Genomic DNA, 15,782 nt, shown 5'->3' with positions numbered 1-15,782 from the left:
GCAAGAAGTACTTGACAGTTTTTAAATGAAAGCGCTATCTTTAATAACAAAAAAGTTATGCAAAATTTACGATCTAAAAAAGTACATGTTAATTGTAAAAAACCGAAATTTCGATTTTTCTCAAAAACTATAATTTTTTAAGTTTTTGATTATTACGTACAAGGTGCCCCTTTGCAAGGAGTACTTGACAGTTTTTAAATGAAAGCTCTATCTTTAATAACAAAAAAGTTATGCAAAATTTTCGATCTAAAAAAGTACATGTTAATTGTAAAAAACCGAAATTTCGATTTTTCTCAAAAACTATAATTTTTTAAGTTTTTGATTATTACGTACAAGGTGCCCCTTTGCAAGGAGTACTTGACAGTTTTTAAATGAAAGCTCTATCTTTAATAACAAAAAAGTTATGCAAAATTTTCGATCTAAAAAAGTACATGTTAATTGTAAAAAACCGAAATTTCGATTTTTCTCAAAAACTATAATTTTTTAAGTTTTTGATTATTACGTACAAGGTGCCCCTTTGCAAGGAGTACTTGACAGTTTTTAAATGAAAGCGCTATCTTTAATAACAAAAAAGTTATGCAAAATTTACGATCTAAAAAAGTACATGTTAATTGTAAAAAACCGAAATTTCGATTTTTCTCAAAAACTATAATTTTTTAAGTTTTTGATTATTACGTACAAGGTGCCCCTTTGCAAGGAGTACTTGACAGTTTTTAAATGAAAGCTCTATCTTTAATAACAAAAAAGTTATGCAAAATTTTCGATCTAAAAAAGTACATGTTAATTGTAAAAAACCGAAATTTCGATTTTTCTCAAAAACTATAATTTTTTAAGTTTTTGATTATTACGTACAAGGTGCCCCTTTGCAAGGAGTACTTGACAGTTTTTAAATGAAAGCTCTATCTTTAATAACAAAAAAGTTATGCAAAATTTACGATCTAAAAAAGTACATGTTAATTGTAAAAAACCGAAATTTCGATTTTTCTCAAAAACTATAATTTTTTAAGTTTTTGATTATTACGTACAAGGTGCCCCTTTGCAAGGAGTACTTGACAGTTTTTAAATGAAAGCGCTATCTTCAATAACAAAAAAGTTATGCAAAATTTACGATCTAAAAAAGTACATGTTAATTGTAAAAAACCGAAATTTCGATTTTTCTCAAAAACTATAATTTTTTAAGTTTTTGATTATTACGTACAAGGTGCCCCTTTGCAAGGAGTACTTGACAGTTTTTAAATGAAAGCTCTATCTTTAATAACAAAAAAGTTATGCAAAATTTTCGATCTAAAAAAGTACATGTTAATTGTAAAAAACCGAAATTTCGATTTTTCTCAAAAACTATAATTTTTTAAGTTTTTGATTATTACGTACAAGGTGCCCCTTTGCAAGGAGTACTTGACAGTTTTTAAATGAAAGCTCTATCTTTAATAACAAAAAAGTTATGCAAAATTTACGATCTAAAAAAGTACATGTTAATTGTAAAAAACCGAAATTTCGATTTTTCTCAAAAACTATAATTTTTTAAGTTTTTGATTATTACGTACAAGGTGCCCCTTTGCAAGGAGTACTTGACAGTTTTAAATGAAAGCGCTATCTTCAATAACAAAAAAGTTATGCAAAATTTACGATCTAAAAAAGTACATGTTAATTGTAAAAAACCGAAATTTCGATTTTTTGCAAGGAGTACTTGACAGTTTTTAAATGAAAGCTCTATCTTTAATAACAAAAAAGTTATGCAAAATTTTCGATCTAAAAAAGTACATGTTAATTGTAAAAAACCGAAATTTCGATTTTTCTCAAAAACTATAATTTTTTAAGTTTTTGATTATTACGTACAAGGTGCCCCTTTGCAAGGAGTACTTGACAGTTTTTAAATGAAAGCGCTATCTTCAATAACAAAAAAGTTATGCAAAATTTACGATCTAAAAAAGTACATGTTAATTGTAAAAAACCGAAATTTCGATTTTTCTCAAAAACTATAATTTTTTAAGTTTTTGATTATTACGTACAAGGTGCCCCTTTGCAAGGAGTACTTGACAGTTTTTAAATGAAAGCGCTATCTTCAATAACAAAAAAGTTATGCAAAATTTACGATCTAAAAAAGTACATGTTAATTGTAAAAAACCGAAATTTCGATTTTTCTCAAAAACTATAATTTTTTAAGTTTTTGATTATTACGTACAAGGTGCCCCTTTGCAAGGAGTACTTGACAGTTTTTAAATGAAAGCTCTATCTTTAATAACAAAAAAGTTATGCAAAATTTACGATCTAAAAAAGTACATGTTAATTGTAAAAAACCGAAATTTCGATTTTTCTCAAAAACTATAATTTTTTAAGTTTTTGATTATTACGTACAAGGTGCCCCTTTGCAAGGAGTACTTGACAGTTTTTAAATGAAAGCGCTATCTTCAATAACAAAAAAGTTATGCAAAATTTACGATCTAAAAAAGTACATGTTAATTGTAAAAAACCGAAATTTCGATTTTTCTCAAAACTATAATTTTTTAAGTTTTTGATTATTACGTACAAGGTGCCCCTTTGCAAGGAGTACTTGACAGTTTTTAAATGAAAGCTCTATCTTTAATAACAAAAAAGTTATGCAAAATTTACGATCTAAAAAAGTACATGTTAATTGTAAAAAACCGAAATTTCGATTTTTCTCAAAAACTATAATTTTTTAAGTTTTTGATTATTACGTACAAGGTGCCCCTTTGCAAGGAGTACTTGACAGTTTTTAAATGAAAGCGCTATCTTCAATAACAAAAAAGTTATGCAAAATTTACGATCTAAAAAAGTACATGTTAATTGTAAAAAACCGAAATTTCGATTTTTCTCAAAAACTATAATTTTTTAAGTTTTTGATTATTACGTACAAGGTGCCCCTTTGCAAGGAGTACTTGACAGTTTTTAAATGAAAGCGCTATCTTCAATAACAAAAAAGTTATGCAAAATTTACGATCTAAAAAAGTACATGTTAATTGTAAAAAACCGAAATTTCGATTTTTCTCAAAACTATAATTTTTTAAGTTTTTGATTATTACGTACAAGGTGCCCCTTTGCAAGGAGTACTTGACAGTTTTTAAATGAAAGCTCTATCTTTAATAACAAAAAAGTTATGCAAAATTTACGATCTAAAAAAGTACATGTTAATTGTAAAAAACCGAAATTTCGATTTTTCTCAAAAACTATAATTTTTTAAGTTTTTGATTATTACGTACAAGGTGCCCCTTTGCAAGGAGTACTTGACAGTTTTTAAATGAAAGCGCTATCTTTAATAACAAAAAAGTTATGCAAAATTTACGATCTAAAAAAGTACATGTTAATTGTAAAAAACCGAAATTTCGATTTTTCTCAAAAACTATAATTTTTTAAGTTTTTGATTATTACGTACAAGGTGCCCCTTTGCAAGGAGTACTTGACAGTTTTTAAATGAAAGCGCTATCTTCAATAACAAAAAAGTTATGCAAAATTTACGATCTAAAAAAGTACATGTTAATTGTAAAAAACCGAAATTTCGATTTTTCTCAAAAACTATAATTTTTTAAGTTTTTGATTATTACGTACAAGGTGCCCCTTTGCAAGGAGTACTTGACAGTTTTTAAATGAAAGCTCTATCTTTAATAACAAAAAAGTTATGCAAAATTTACGATCTAAAAAAGTACATGTTAATTGTAAAAAACCGAAATTTCGATTTTTCTCAAAAACTATAATTTTTTAAGTTTTTGATTATTACGTACAAGGTGCCCCTTTGCAAGGAGTACTTGACAGTTTTTAAATGAAAGCGCTATCTTCAATAACAAAAAAGTTATGCAAAATTTACGATCTAAAAAAGTACATGTTAATTGTAAAAAACCGAAATTTCGATTTTTCTCAAAAACTATAATTTTTTAAGTTTTTGATTATTACGTACAAGGTGCCCCTTTGCAAGGAGTACTTGACAGTTTTTAAATGAAAGCTCTATCTTTAATAACAAAAAAGTTATGCAAAATTTTCGATCTAAAAAAGTACATGTTAATTGTAAAAAACCGAAATTTCGATTTTTCTCAAAAACTATAATTTTTTAAGTTTTTGATTATTACGTACAAGGTGCCCCTTTGCAAGGAGTACTTGACAGTTTTTAAATGAAAGCTCTATCTTTAATAACAAAAAAGTTATGCAAAATTTACGATCTAAAAAAGTACATGTTAATTGTAAAAAACCGAAATTTCGATTTTTTGCAAGGAGTACTTGACAGTTTTTAAATGAAAGCTCTATCTTTAATAACAAAAAAGTTATGCAAAATTTTCGATCTAAAAAAGTACATGTTAATTGTAAAAAACCGAAATTTCGATTTTTCTCAAAAACTATAATTTTTTAAGTTTTTGATTATTACGTACAAGGTGCCCCTTTGCAAGGAGTACTTGACAGTTTTTAAATGAAAGCGCTATCTTCAATAACAAAAAAGTTATGCAAAATTTACGATCTAAAAAAGTACATGTTAATTGTAAAAAACCGAAATTTCGATTTTTCTCAAAAACTATAATTTTTTAAGTTTTTGATTATTACGTACAAGGTGCCCCTTTGCAAGGAGTACTTGACAGTTTTTAAATGAAAGCTCTATCTTTAATAACAAAAAAGTTATGCAAAATTTTCGATCTAAAAAAGTACATGTTAATTGTAAAAAACCGAAATTTCGATTTTTCTCAAAAACTATAATTTTTTAAGTTTTTGATTATTACGTACAAGGTGCCCCTTTGCAAGGAGTACTTGACAGTTTTTAAATGAAAGCTCTATCTTTAATAACAAAAAAGTTATGCAAAATTTTCGATCTAAAAAAGTACATGTTAATTGTAAAAAACCGAAATTTCGATTTTTCTCAAAAACTATAATTTTTTAAGTTTTTGATTATTACGTACAAGGTGCCCCTTTGCAAGGAGTACTTGACAGTTTTTAAATGAAAGCTCTATCTTTAATAACAAAAAAGTTATGCAAAATTTTCGATCTAAAAAAGTACATGTTAATTGTAAAAAACCGAAATTTCGATTTTTCTCAAAAACTATAATTTTTTAAGTTTTTGATTATTACGTACAAGGTGCCCCTTTGCAAGGAGTACTTGACAGTTTTTAAATGAAAGCGCTATCTTCAATAACAAAAAAGTTATGCAAAATTTACGATCTAAAAAAGTACATGTTAATTGTAAAAAACCGAAATTTCGATTTTTCTCAAAAACTATAATTTTTTAAGTTTTTGATTATTACGTACAAGGTGCCCCTTTGCAAGGAGTACTTGACAGTTTTTAAATGAAAGCGCTATCTTCAATAACAAAAAAGTTATGCAAAATTTACGATCTAAAAAAGTACATGTTAATTGTAAAAAACCGAAATTTCGATTTTTCTCAAAAACTATAATTTTTTAAGTTTTTGATTATTACGTACAAGGTGCCCCTTTGCAAGGAGTACTTGACAGTTTTTAAATGAAAGCGCTATCTTTAATAACAAAAAAGTTATGCAAAATTTACGATCTAAAAAAGTACATGTTAATTGTAAAAAACCGAAATTTCGATTTTTCTCAAAAACTATAATTTTTTAAGTTTTTGATTATTACGTACAAGGTGCCCCTTTGCAAGGAGTACTTGACAGTTTTTAAATGAAAGCTCTATCTTTAATAACAAAAAAGTTATGCAAAATTTTCGATCTAAAAAAGTACATGTTAATTGTAAAAAACCGAAATTTCGATTTTTCTCAAAAACTATAATTTTTTAAGTTTTTGATTATTACGTACAAGGTGCCCCTTTGCAAGGAGTACTTGACAGTTTTTAAATGAAAGCTCTATCTTTAATAACAAAAAAGTTATGCAAAATTTACGATCTAAAAAAGTACATGTTAATTGTAAAAAACCGAAATTTCGATTTTTCTCAAAAACTATAATTTTTTAAGTTTTTGATTATTACGTACAAGGTGCCCCTTTGCAAGGAGTACTTGACAGTTTTTAAATGAAAGCGCTATCTTTAATAACAAAAAAGTTATGCAAAATTTACGATCTAAAAAAGTACATGTTAATTGTAAAAAACCGAAATTTCGATTTTTCTCAAAAACTATAATTTTTTAAGTTTTTGATTATTACGTACAAGGTGCCCCTTTGCAAGGAGTACTTGACAGTTTTTAAATGAAAGCGCTATCTTTAATAACAAAAAAGTTATGCAAAATTTTCGATCTAAAAAAGTACATGTTAATTGTAAAAAACCGAAATTTCGATTTTTCTCAAAAACTATAATTTTTTAAGTTTTTGATTATTACGTACAAAGTGTCCCTTTGCAAGGAGTACTTGACAATTTTTAAATGAAAGCTCTATCTTTAATAACAAAAAAGTTATGCAAAATTTTCGATCTAAAAAAGTACATGTTAATTGTAAAAAACCAAAATTTCGATTTTTCTCAAAAACTATAATTTTTTAAGTTTTTGATTATTACGTACAAGGTGCCCCTTTGCGAGGAGTATTTGACAGTTTTTAAATGAAAGCTCTATCTTTAATAACAAAAAAGTTATGCAAAATTTTCGATCTAAAAAAGTACATGTTAATTGTAAAAAACCAAAATTTCGATTTTTCTCAAAAACTATAATTTTTTAAGTTTTTGATAATTACGTACAAAGTGCCTTTTTGCAAGGAGTACTTGACAGTTTTTAAATGAAAGCTCTATCTTTAATAACAAAAAAGTTATGCAAAATTTACGATCTAAAAAAGCACATGTTAATTGTAAAAAACCGAAATTTTGATTTTTCTCAAAAACTATATTTTTTTTTGTTTTTGATAATTACGTACAAAGTGCCTTTTGCAAGGAGTACTTGACAGTTTTTAAATGAAAGCTCTATCTTTAATAACAAAAAAGTTATGCAAAATTTACGATCTAAAAAAGTACATGTTAATTGTAAAAAACCGAAATTTCGATTTTTCTCAAAAACTATAGTTTTTTCAATTTTGATAATTATGTGCAAGGTGCCCCTTTGCAAGAAGTACTTGACAGTTTTTAAATAAAAGCTCTATCTTTAATAACAAAAAAGTTATGCAAATATTATATATAAAGTTAAGCTTATTTTTTTTCAAAACAAACACGATATAGCTTGACTTGCCTTAATCCTAACTTCTTCTGACTCGTCTTGCATCAGTCCGATCAGTTTATCGCAGACAGTTTCCACTGAAACTTTCGGTTCATTTTCGGTTAGTAGTTCGGCGTAGAACAAACCGGTGACAAGGGCAGGATTGGCCCTTAGACACCACCTTTAAACCAATTCGTCCTCGATTTGACCCCCAAATAACCTTTGATATCATTGTTTCTCAAAATCCCTAATTAAATTCAAAATATATCACAGACAAACTGCATAAATATTACATTTAAGGTGCTGCCATTTACTTACCATGCGTTTAATTAACTCCTTAATAAAATCCGTGAAGATCAAGTCGGTGTCGTCGCCCAAACACTCCTGGATCATGCGGTTTACCTCCGGACAATCCAGTTAAGGGCCGACCTTCTGGATCGTACTTTTACAGGCCTAAATGGAGTCCATGCATGAGTTAAGTGAGTAAAATGATCCAAAAAAGTCATACCTTGACAACATACACGTCTGGATCGCATAGATGCAAGAATAAAGTGATGAGGTTCCCTTGGATCTGCTCCTTGAATGCCTCCAAATTGGTCTCCTGGCCAAGGGATGTTGCCAGATTTCCTAATAACTGGATCGAGGATCTCCTTAGACGTGGATCCTATTGACTGAATAGCAACTTGATCCTCACTGCTGCGGTAACTTGAAAGGGATGGAATTTGTGCCCTGGCAAGCTGTTTAAAGGAGTTTCGAGAAGGATTGCAAGGATTCCAGGATCAGCTCGCTTTTGTTCCTAGATAGGGAAGAATAGGTCGATCATTTTGTAAATGATTAAATTAAGAGTAGAACCTTTCAAAAAACAGTTGAGTAGCTCGTTGTCGAGTTATTTCTCCGGGTCCTATTTATTTATTAAGAAATAAATCCTGGAATTTTCATTGAATTGACTTAGAAAATGGACAATATTGATAATATGGACTAAAAACTCAATAAAATCCATATCGAGATTTGATCAAAGTCAGTGATAATCACAGGAAAGCTTGCCGGTCAATAAAATCAATCATTTAATAAATTGTCACTGCCAAAATTAGAAGTTTTATTTGTAATTCTCATGGTAGAGATTTATTCAAAGTAAGTATATGTAAACGGAATCCAGGTATTTGAGGTTTTTAAAGAAGAAGAGGGAGGAGAAGAAGAAGAAGAAAAAGAAGAAGCAGAAGAAACTTTGGACTCAACTGCCTGTAAAAAATCAATAATTTTGTCCAGGCATTTAAAAAAGAGGAAGAAGAAGGAGAAGAGAAGTAGCAGTAGCCAAAGTGCGAGAGAAATGAGGGAGGGAAAGGGACAGACAATGAGACGCCTACAGGAGTGGAGGAAACCAGAGGGTAGTCTGTCCCTTTTCCTCCCTCGTTTCCCTCTCACTCTCGTTACTGCTACTTCTCTTCTTTTTCTTCTTTTTCAACGGTGTCAAATACTCGGAAGAAGTTATTGATTTGCCAAACCTGCCATTCTACCCATCATTTAAGCACCTTATAACAATAAATGTTTTTTTTGGACTTTTATTGTAATGGGATTTTTAGTCCCGAGGGTCCGTAGGTCAAAGAAACCACTTATGTCGGGAAATCTCAGTTAATTCACCTCAGTTATGGGCTTAGTTTTAACACCTTTTAATAACAAAATAGATAACATAAATTGCTAGCCAAGAAACAGGACAGTTGTAACCTTACCTTTTAATAATAAAAGCACTGACCCGGATTAAAACCTTTTAACGGAATCACGGAGTCAAAGGCGCCATACTTCTTTATTAAATGGTGATAAACGAAGTCATAATCATAAGAACACTCGAGCAGAAATGTAGGGTTTAAAGAATGTCATACATTTCCACAAATAAATAAAATATTTAAGACGCCCGATATTCTAATAGAACAAACTATAGCAAAGGTAGAGGTCGTTCCACTACATTATATATTTAAGAATGAACTACGGGTTTGATAAATTTTTTTGATTTTCAAAATTTTTATAGACACTTTTTGTTTCAAATTAAAAATAGAACAAAGTATAAAGAATAACATTAAATCGTAAAACAAAAATAAAGGAGTTATGAGAGGTTTTAGAAAAATTTGAAATTTTTGAAAAAAAAAAAATATTTTTTTTGGCAAATCGATAGACCATTTAAAGCACATGCAATAGAAAAATAATTATTAAATGCAGCACTTTTCCAGAAAATCGGGAAAAACCTTTAAACAGTTTTTGCTCATTTCCTCGAAAACCACTACGAATATGAAAAAAAATTCTTTTAGCGTTCGATTCCTAATCAAAAATAGAACAAATCGTAAAATATAACATTGAGTCGAAAAATACAAAATAAAGAAGTTATGAGAGATTTTTGAAAAATTTAAAAATTTTTCGATGAAAAAATTAAAAAAAAAATTTTTGAAAAAATTAATTTTGTTTTGGCAAATCAATACATCACCCAAAGCACTTTAAAAAAGTCTTATAAAACTTTTTTGAAAAATGTACCAAAAAAAAGTTATACGCAAAAAGTCTTCCTCAAAAATGCAAGGGGTAACCCTGGAAAATTGCTCATAAAATCGGTTTTTATTTTTTTTCGGGAAACTATTGTTTAAACAAAAGTTGTTTGGAATCTCAATGCCCATCAGATTCAATAAAAAAAAAGATTTTTAAGTCCAACAGTTTTCCAGAAAATTAAAAAAAACCTTTAAACAGTTTATCTTTATTTTCTCGAAAACTAGATGTAATATTAAAAAATTTTTTTTGCATCGAACTCCTGATCAAAAACAGAATAAATCATAAAAAACGACATTTATTCGTAAAACAAAAAATACCAGAGTTATAAAAGATTTTTAGAAAAGTTAAGAAACTTACCCCAAATTGTGATAATCCAAACAGTTCATTAAAATGCCCAGTATCGGATTGCAGTACCGCACTACGAGCTCCTTATTCAAATTCTCCAGGGCATACCCTAATCCTCAAACCCCGATCTTCCGCACCCAGCAGCTCCGCTCCAACTGGACATCCAGAATCGTCTCCAGTAGATTTTCTATCAAAACCGCCTGTTTGCTCTCTACATTGTCCTTGATCAAGTAGGTAAAAAAAGCGACCACTAACGTCCTCTGAGGTATCAGGTCCGACCGAATACTGGGCCCATAAAAGAGACGATCCATGACAAAGTGTGCTACATGTCTGCACATACGTCCCCCACCACTGTTTCGGTCATTTTTAGACAGAGAAGTTGGTCCTGGTGAATGCAGAGAGAGCTGGAGGATAAAAGGTACGGTCAAATGAGAACAAGTGAGTCAACCCATATCCCCCCACCAGCTTCACACTGTTACACACAAGGACGAAACTAAGACAAAACCGTTGGAATTTTCCAGATCGGACCAGTAGAAGCCGAGATATCGACCTCCAAAGTTTGGGATTTTTCATTTTTAGGGTATACCCCCCCGTATCGAATTTTTTCACCAAAAATTGATTTTTTCCGAATTTGAACTAACTATACCAGCGCCTTCTTTAGACCACCTACATTACGAAAACACCGGGTTATAACGAGATCCGAGCAGAACTAAGGGAATGAGAGCACTTTGAAAATTCGGAAAAAAGTCATTTTTCGACGTCGTTTTTGAGGCCAAAAATGGGCTCCAAAAATGCCATATCTCAACTGCTATTAGAGCTACGATCTTGCGGATGGTCTCGTTGGATTCAGAAAGACGAAACTAAGACAAAACCGTTGGAATTTTCCAGATCGGACCAGTAGATGCCGAGATATCGACCTCCAAAGTTTGGGTTTTTTCGTTTTTCGGGTATACCCCCCCGTATCGAATTTTTTCACCAAAAATTGATTTTTTCCGAAGTCGAACCAACTATACCAGCGTCTTTTTTAGACCACCTACATTACGAAAATACCGGGTTATAACGAGATCCGAGCAGAACTAAGGGAATGAGAGCACTTTGAAAATTCGGAAAAAAGTCATTTTTCGACCTCGTTTTTGAGGCCAAAAATGGGCTCCAAAAATGCCATATCTCAGCTGCTGTTAGAGCTACGATCTTGCGAATGGTCTCGTTGGATTCAGAAAGACGAAACTAAGACAAAACCGTTGGAATTTTCCAGATCGGACCAGTAGATGCCGAGATATCGACCTCCAAAGTTTGGGTTTTTTCGTTTTTCGGGTATACCCCCCCGTATCGAATTTTTTCACCAAAAATTGATTTTTTCCGAATTCGAACTGACTATACCAGCGTCTTTTTTAGACCACCTACATTACGAAAACACCGGGTTATAACGAGATCCGAGCAGAACTAAGGGAATGAAAGCACTTTGAAAATTCGGAAAAAAGTCATTTTTCGACGTCGTTTTTGAGGCCAAAAATGGGCTCCAAAAATGCCATATCTCAGCTGCTATTAGAGCTACGATCTTGCGGATGGTCTCGTTGGATTCAGAAAGACGAAACTAAGACAAAACCGTTGGAACTTTCCAGATCGGACCAGTAGAAGCCGAGATATCGACCTCCAAAGTTTGGGATTTTTCATTTTTAGGGTATACCCCCCCGTATCGAATTTTTTCACCAAAAATTGATTTTTTCCGAATTCGAACTGACTATACCAGCGTCTTCTTTAGACCACCTACATTACGAAAATACCGGGTTATAACGAGATCCGAGCAGAACTAAGGGAATGAGAGCACTTTGAAAATTCGGAAAAAAGTCATTTTTCGACGTCGTTTTTGAGGCCAAAAATGGGCTCCAAAAATGCCATATCTCAGCTGCTATTAGAGCTACGATCTTGCGGATGGTCTCGTTGGATTCAGAAAGACGAAACTAAGACAAAACCGTTGGAATTTTCCAGATCGGACCAGTAGATGCCGAGATATCGACCTCCAAAGTTTGGGTTTTTTCGTTTTTCGGGTATACCCCCCCGTATCGAATTTTTTCACCAAAAATTGATTTTTTCCGAATTCGAACTGACTATACCAGCGTCTTCTTTAGACCACCTACATTACGAAAATACCGGGTTATAACGAGATCCGAGCAGAACTAAGGGAATGAGAGCACTTTGAAAATTCGGAAAAAAGTCATTTTTCGACGTCGTTTTTGAGGCCAAAAATGGGCTCCAAAAATGCCATATCTCAGCTGCTGTTAGAGCTACGATCTTGCGAATGGTCTCGTTGGATTCAGAAAGACGAAACTAAGACAAAACCGTTGGAATTTTCCAGATCGGACTAGTAAAAGTCGAGATATCGACCTCCAAAGTTTGGGTTTTTTCGTTTTTCGGGTATACCCCCCCGTATCGAATTTTTTCACCAAAAATTGATTTTTTCCGAATTCGAACTGACTATACCAGCGTCTTCTTTAGACCACCTACATTACGAAAATACCGGGTTATAACGAGATCCGAGCAGAACTAAGGGAATGAGAGCACTTTGAAAATTCGGAAAAAAGTCATTTTTCGACCTCGTTTTTGAGGCCAAAAATGGGCTCCAAAAATGCCATATCTCAGCTGCTATTTAAGCTACGATCTTGCGAATGGTCTCGTTGGATTCAGAAAGACGAAACTAAGACAAAACCGTTGGAATTTTCCAGATCGGACCAGTAGATGCCGAGATATCGACCTCCAAAGTTTGGGATTTTTCATTTTTAGGGTATACCCCCCCGTATCGAATTTTTTCACCAAAAATTGATTTTTTCCGAATTCGAACTGACTATACCAGCGTCTTCTTTAGACCACCTACATTACGAAAACACCGGGTTATAACGAGATCCGAGCAGAACTAAGGGAATGAGAGCACTTTGAAAATTCGGAAAAAAGTCATTTTTCGACGTCGTTTTTGAGGCCAAAAATGGGCTCCAAAAATGCCATATCTCAGCTGCTATTAGAGCTACGATCTTGCGGATGGTCTCGTTGGATTCAGAAAGACGAAACTAAGACAAAACCGTTGGAACTTTCCAGATCGGACCAGTAGAAGCCGAGATATCGACCTCCAAAGTTTGGGATTTTTCATTTTTAGGGTATACCCCCCCGTATCGAATTTTTTCACCAAAAATTGATTTTTTCCGAATTCGAACTGACTATACCAGCGTCTTCTTTAGACCACCTACATTACGAAAATACCGGGTTATAACGAGATCCGAGCAGAACTAAGGGAATGAGAGCACTTTGAAAATTCGGAAAAAAGTCATTTTTCGACGTCGTTTTTGAGGCCAAAAATGGGCTCCAAAAATGCCATATCTCAGCTGCTGTTAGAGCTACGATCTTGCGGATGGTCTCGTTGGATTCAGAAAGACGAAACTAAGACAAAACCGTTGGAACTTTCCAGATCGGACCAGTAGATGCCGAGATATCGACCTCCAAAGTTTGGGATTTTTCATTTTTAGGGTATACCCCCCCGTATCGAATTTTTTCACCAAAAATTGATTTTTTCCGAATTCGAACTGACTATACCAGCGTCTTCTTTAGACCACCTACATTACGAAAACACCGGGTTATAACGAGATCCGAGCAGAACTAAGGGAATGAGAGCACTTTGAAAATTCGGAAAAAAGTCATTTTTCGACCTCGTTTTTGAGGCCAAAAATGGGCTCCAAAAATGCCATATCTCAGCTGCTGTTAGAGCTACGATCTTGCGGATGGTCTCGTTGGATTCAGAAAGACGAAACTAAGACAAAACCGTTGGAATTTTCCAGATCGGACCAGTAGAAGCCGAGATATCGACCTCCAAAGTTTGGGATTTTTCATTTTTAGGGTATACCCCCCCGTATCGAATTTTTTTACCAAAAATTGATTTTTTCTGAATTCGAACTGACTATACCAGCGTCTTCTTTAGACCACCTACATTACGAAAATACCGGGTTATAACGAGATCCGAGCAGAACTAAGGGAATGAGAGCACTTTGAAAATTCGGAAAAAAGTCATTTTTCGACGTCGTTTTTGAGGCCAAAAATGGGCTCCAAAAATGCCATATCTCAGCTGCTATTAGAGCTACGATCTTGCGGATGGTCTCGTTGGATTCAGAAAGACGAAACTAAGACAAAACCGTTGGAACTTTCCAGATCGGACCAGTAGAAGCCGAGATATCGACCTCCAAAGTTTGGGATTTTTCATTTTTAGGGTATACCCCCCCGTATCGAATTTTTTCACCAAAAATTGATTTTTTCCGAATTCGAACGGACTATACCAGCGTCTTCTTTAGACCACCTACATTACGAAAATACCGGGTTATAACGAGATCCGAGCAGAACTAAGGGAATGAGAGCACTTTGAAAATTCGGAAAAAAGTCATTTTTCGACGTCGTTTTTGAGGCCAAAAATGGGCTCCAAAAATGCCATATCTCAGCTGCTATTAGAGCTACGATCTTGCGGATGGTCTCGTTGGATTCAGAAAGACGAAACTAAGACAAAACCGTTGGAACTTTCCAGATCGGACCAGTAGAAGCCGAGATATCGACCTCCAAAGTTTGGGATTTTTCATTTTTAGGGTATACCCCCCCGTATCGAATTTTTTCACCAAAAATTGATTTTTTCCGAATTTGAACTGACTATACCAGCGTCTTCTTTAGACCACCTACATTACGAAAATACCGGGTTATAACGAGATCCGAGCAGAACTAAGGGAATGAGAGCACTTTGAAAATTCGGAAAAAAGTCATTTTTCGACCTCGTTTTTGAGGCCAAAAATGGGCTCCAAAAATGCCATATCTCAGCTGCTGTTAGAGCTACGATCTTGCGAATGGTCTCGTTGGATTCAGAAAGACGAAACTAAGACAAAACCGTTGGAATTTTCCAGATCTGACTAGTAGAAGTCGAGATATCGACCTCCGAAGTTTGGTTTTTTTCGTTTTTCGGGTATACCCCCCCGTATCGAATTTTTTCACCAAAAATTGATTTTTTCCGAAGTCGAACCAACTATACCAGCGTCTTCTTTAGACCACCTACATTACGAAAATACCGGGTTATAACGAAATCCGAGCAGAACTAAGGGAATGAGAGCACTTTGAAAATTCGGAAAAAAGTCATTTTTCGACCTCGTTTTTGAGGCCAAAAATGGGCTCCAAAAATGCCATATCTCAGCTGCTGTTAGAGCTACGATCTTGCGAATGGTCTCGTTGGATTCAGAAAGACGAAACTAAGACAAAACCGTTGGAATTTTCCAGATCGGACTAGTAGAAGCCGAGATATCGACCTCCAAAGTTTGGGTTTTTTCGTTTTTCGGGTATACCCCCCCGTATCGAATTTTTTCACCAAAAATTGATTTTTTCCGAATTCGAACTGACTATACCAGCGTCTTTTCTAGACCACCTACATTACGAAAACACCGGGTTATAACGAGATCCGAGCAGAACTAAGGGAATGAGAGCACTTTGAAAATTCGGAAAAAAGTCATTTTTCGACGTCGTTTTTGAGGCCAAAAATGGGCTCCAAAAATGCCATATCTCAGCTGCTATTAGAGCTACGATCTTGCGGATGGTCTCGTTGGATTCAGAAAGACGAAACTAAGACAAAACCGTTGGAATTTTCCAGATCGGACTAGTAGAAGCCGAGATATCGACCTCCAAAGTTTGGGTTTTTTCGTTTTTCGGGTATACCCCCCCGTATCGAATTTTTTCACCAAAAATTGATTTTTTCCGAAGTCGAACCAACTATACCAGCGTCTTCTTTAGGCCACCTACATTACGAAAATACCGGGTTATAACGAG

General features: G+C 33.3%; 1 protein-coding gene across 1 annotated transcript in view; it reads right to left on the bottom strand.

Annotated features, from left to right (window-relative positions):
- The window catches only part of LOC126746918 (intraflagellar transport protein 56), a 219,655-nt gene that overhangs the window by 40,924 nt on the left and 162,949 nt on the right, over positions 1-15,782 (bottom strand). Inside the window, exons 13-15 of the transcript XR_007664026.1 lie at positions 9,960-10,351; positions 7,582-7,869; positions 7,392-7,526 (exon numbers count right to left, since the gene is read on the bottom strand). The gene's annotated coding sequence lies outside the window, so the exon portion shown is untranslated. The remainder of the gene's footprint in view (positions 1-7,391; positions 7,527-7,581; positions 7,870-9,959; positions 10,352-15,782) is intronic.

This window comes from Anthonomus grandis, chromosome 18, assembly GCF_022605725.1.
Source record: "Anthonomus grandis grandis chromosome 18, icAntGran1.3, whole genome shotgun sequence".
Classification (NCBI taxonomy): Eukaryota; Metazoa; Arthropoda; class Insecta; order Coleoptera; family Curculionidae; genus Anthonomus; species Anthonomus grandis.
The sequence above is the reverse complement of the archived record's forward strand: the minus strand, read 5'-3'. Positions and strand labels throughout refer to the sequence as shown.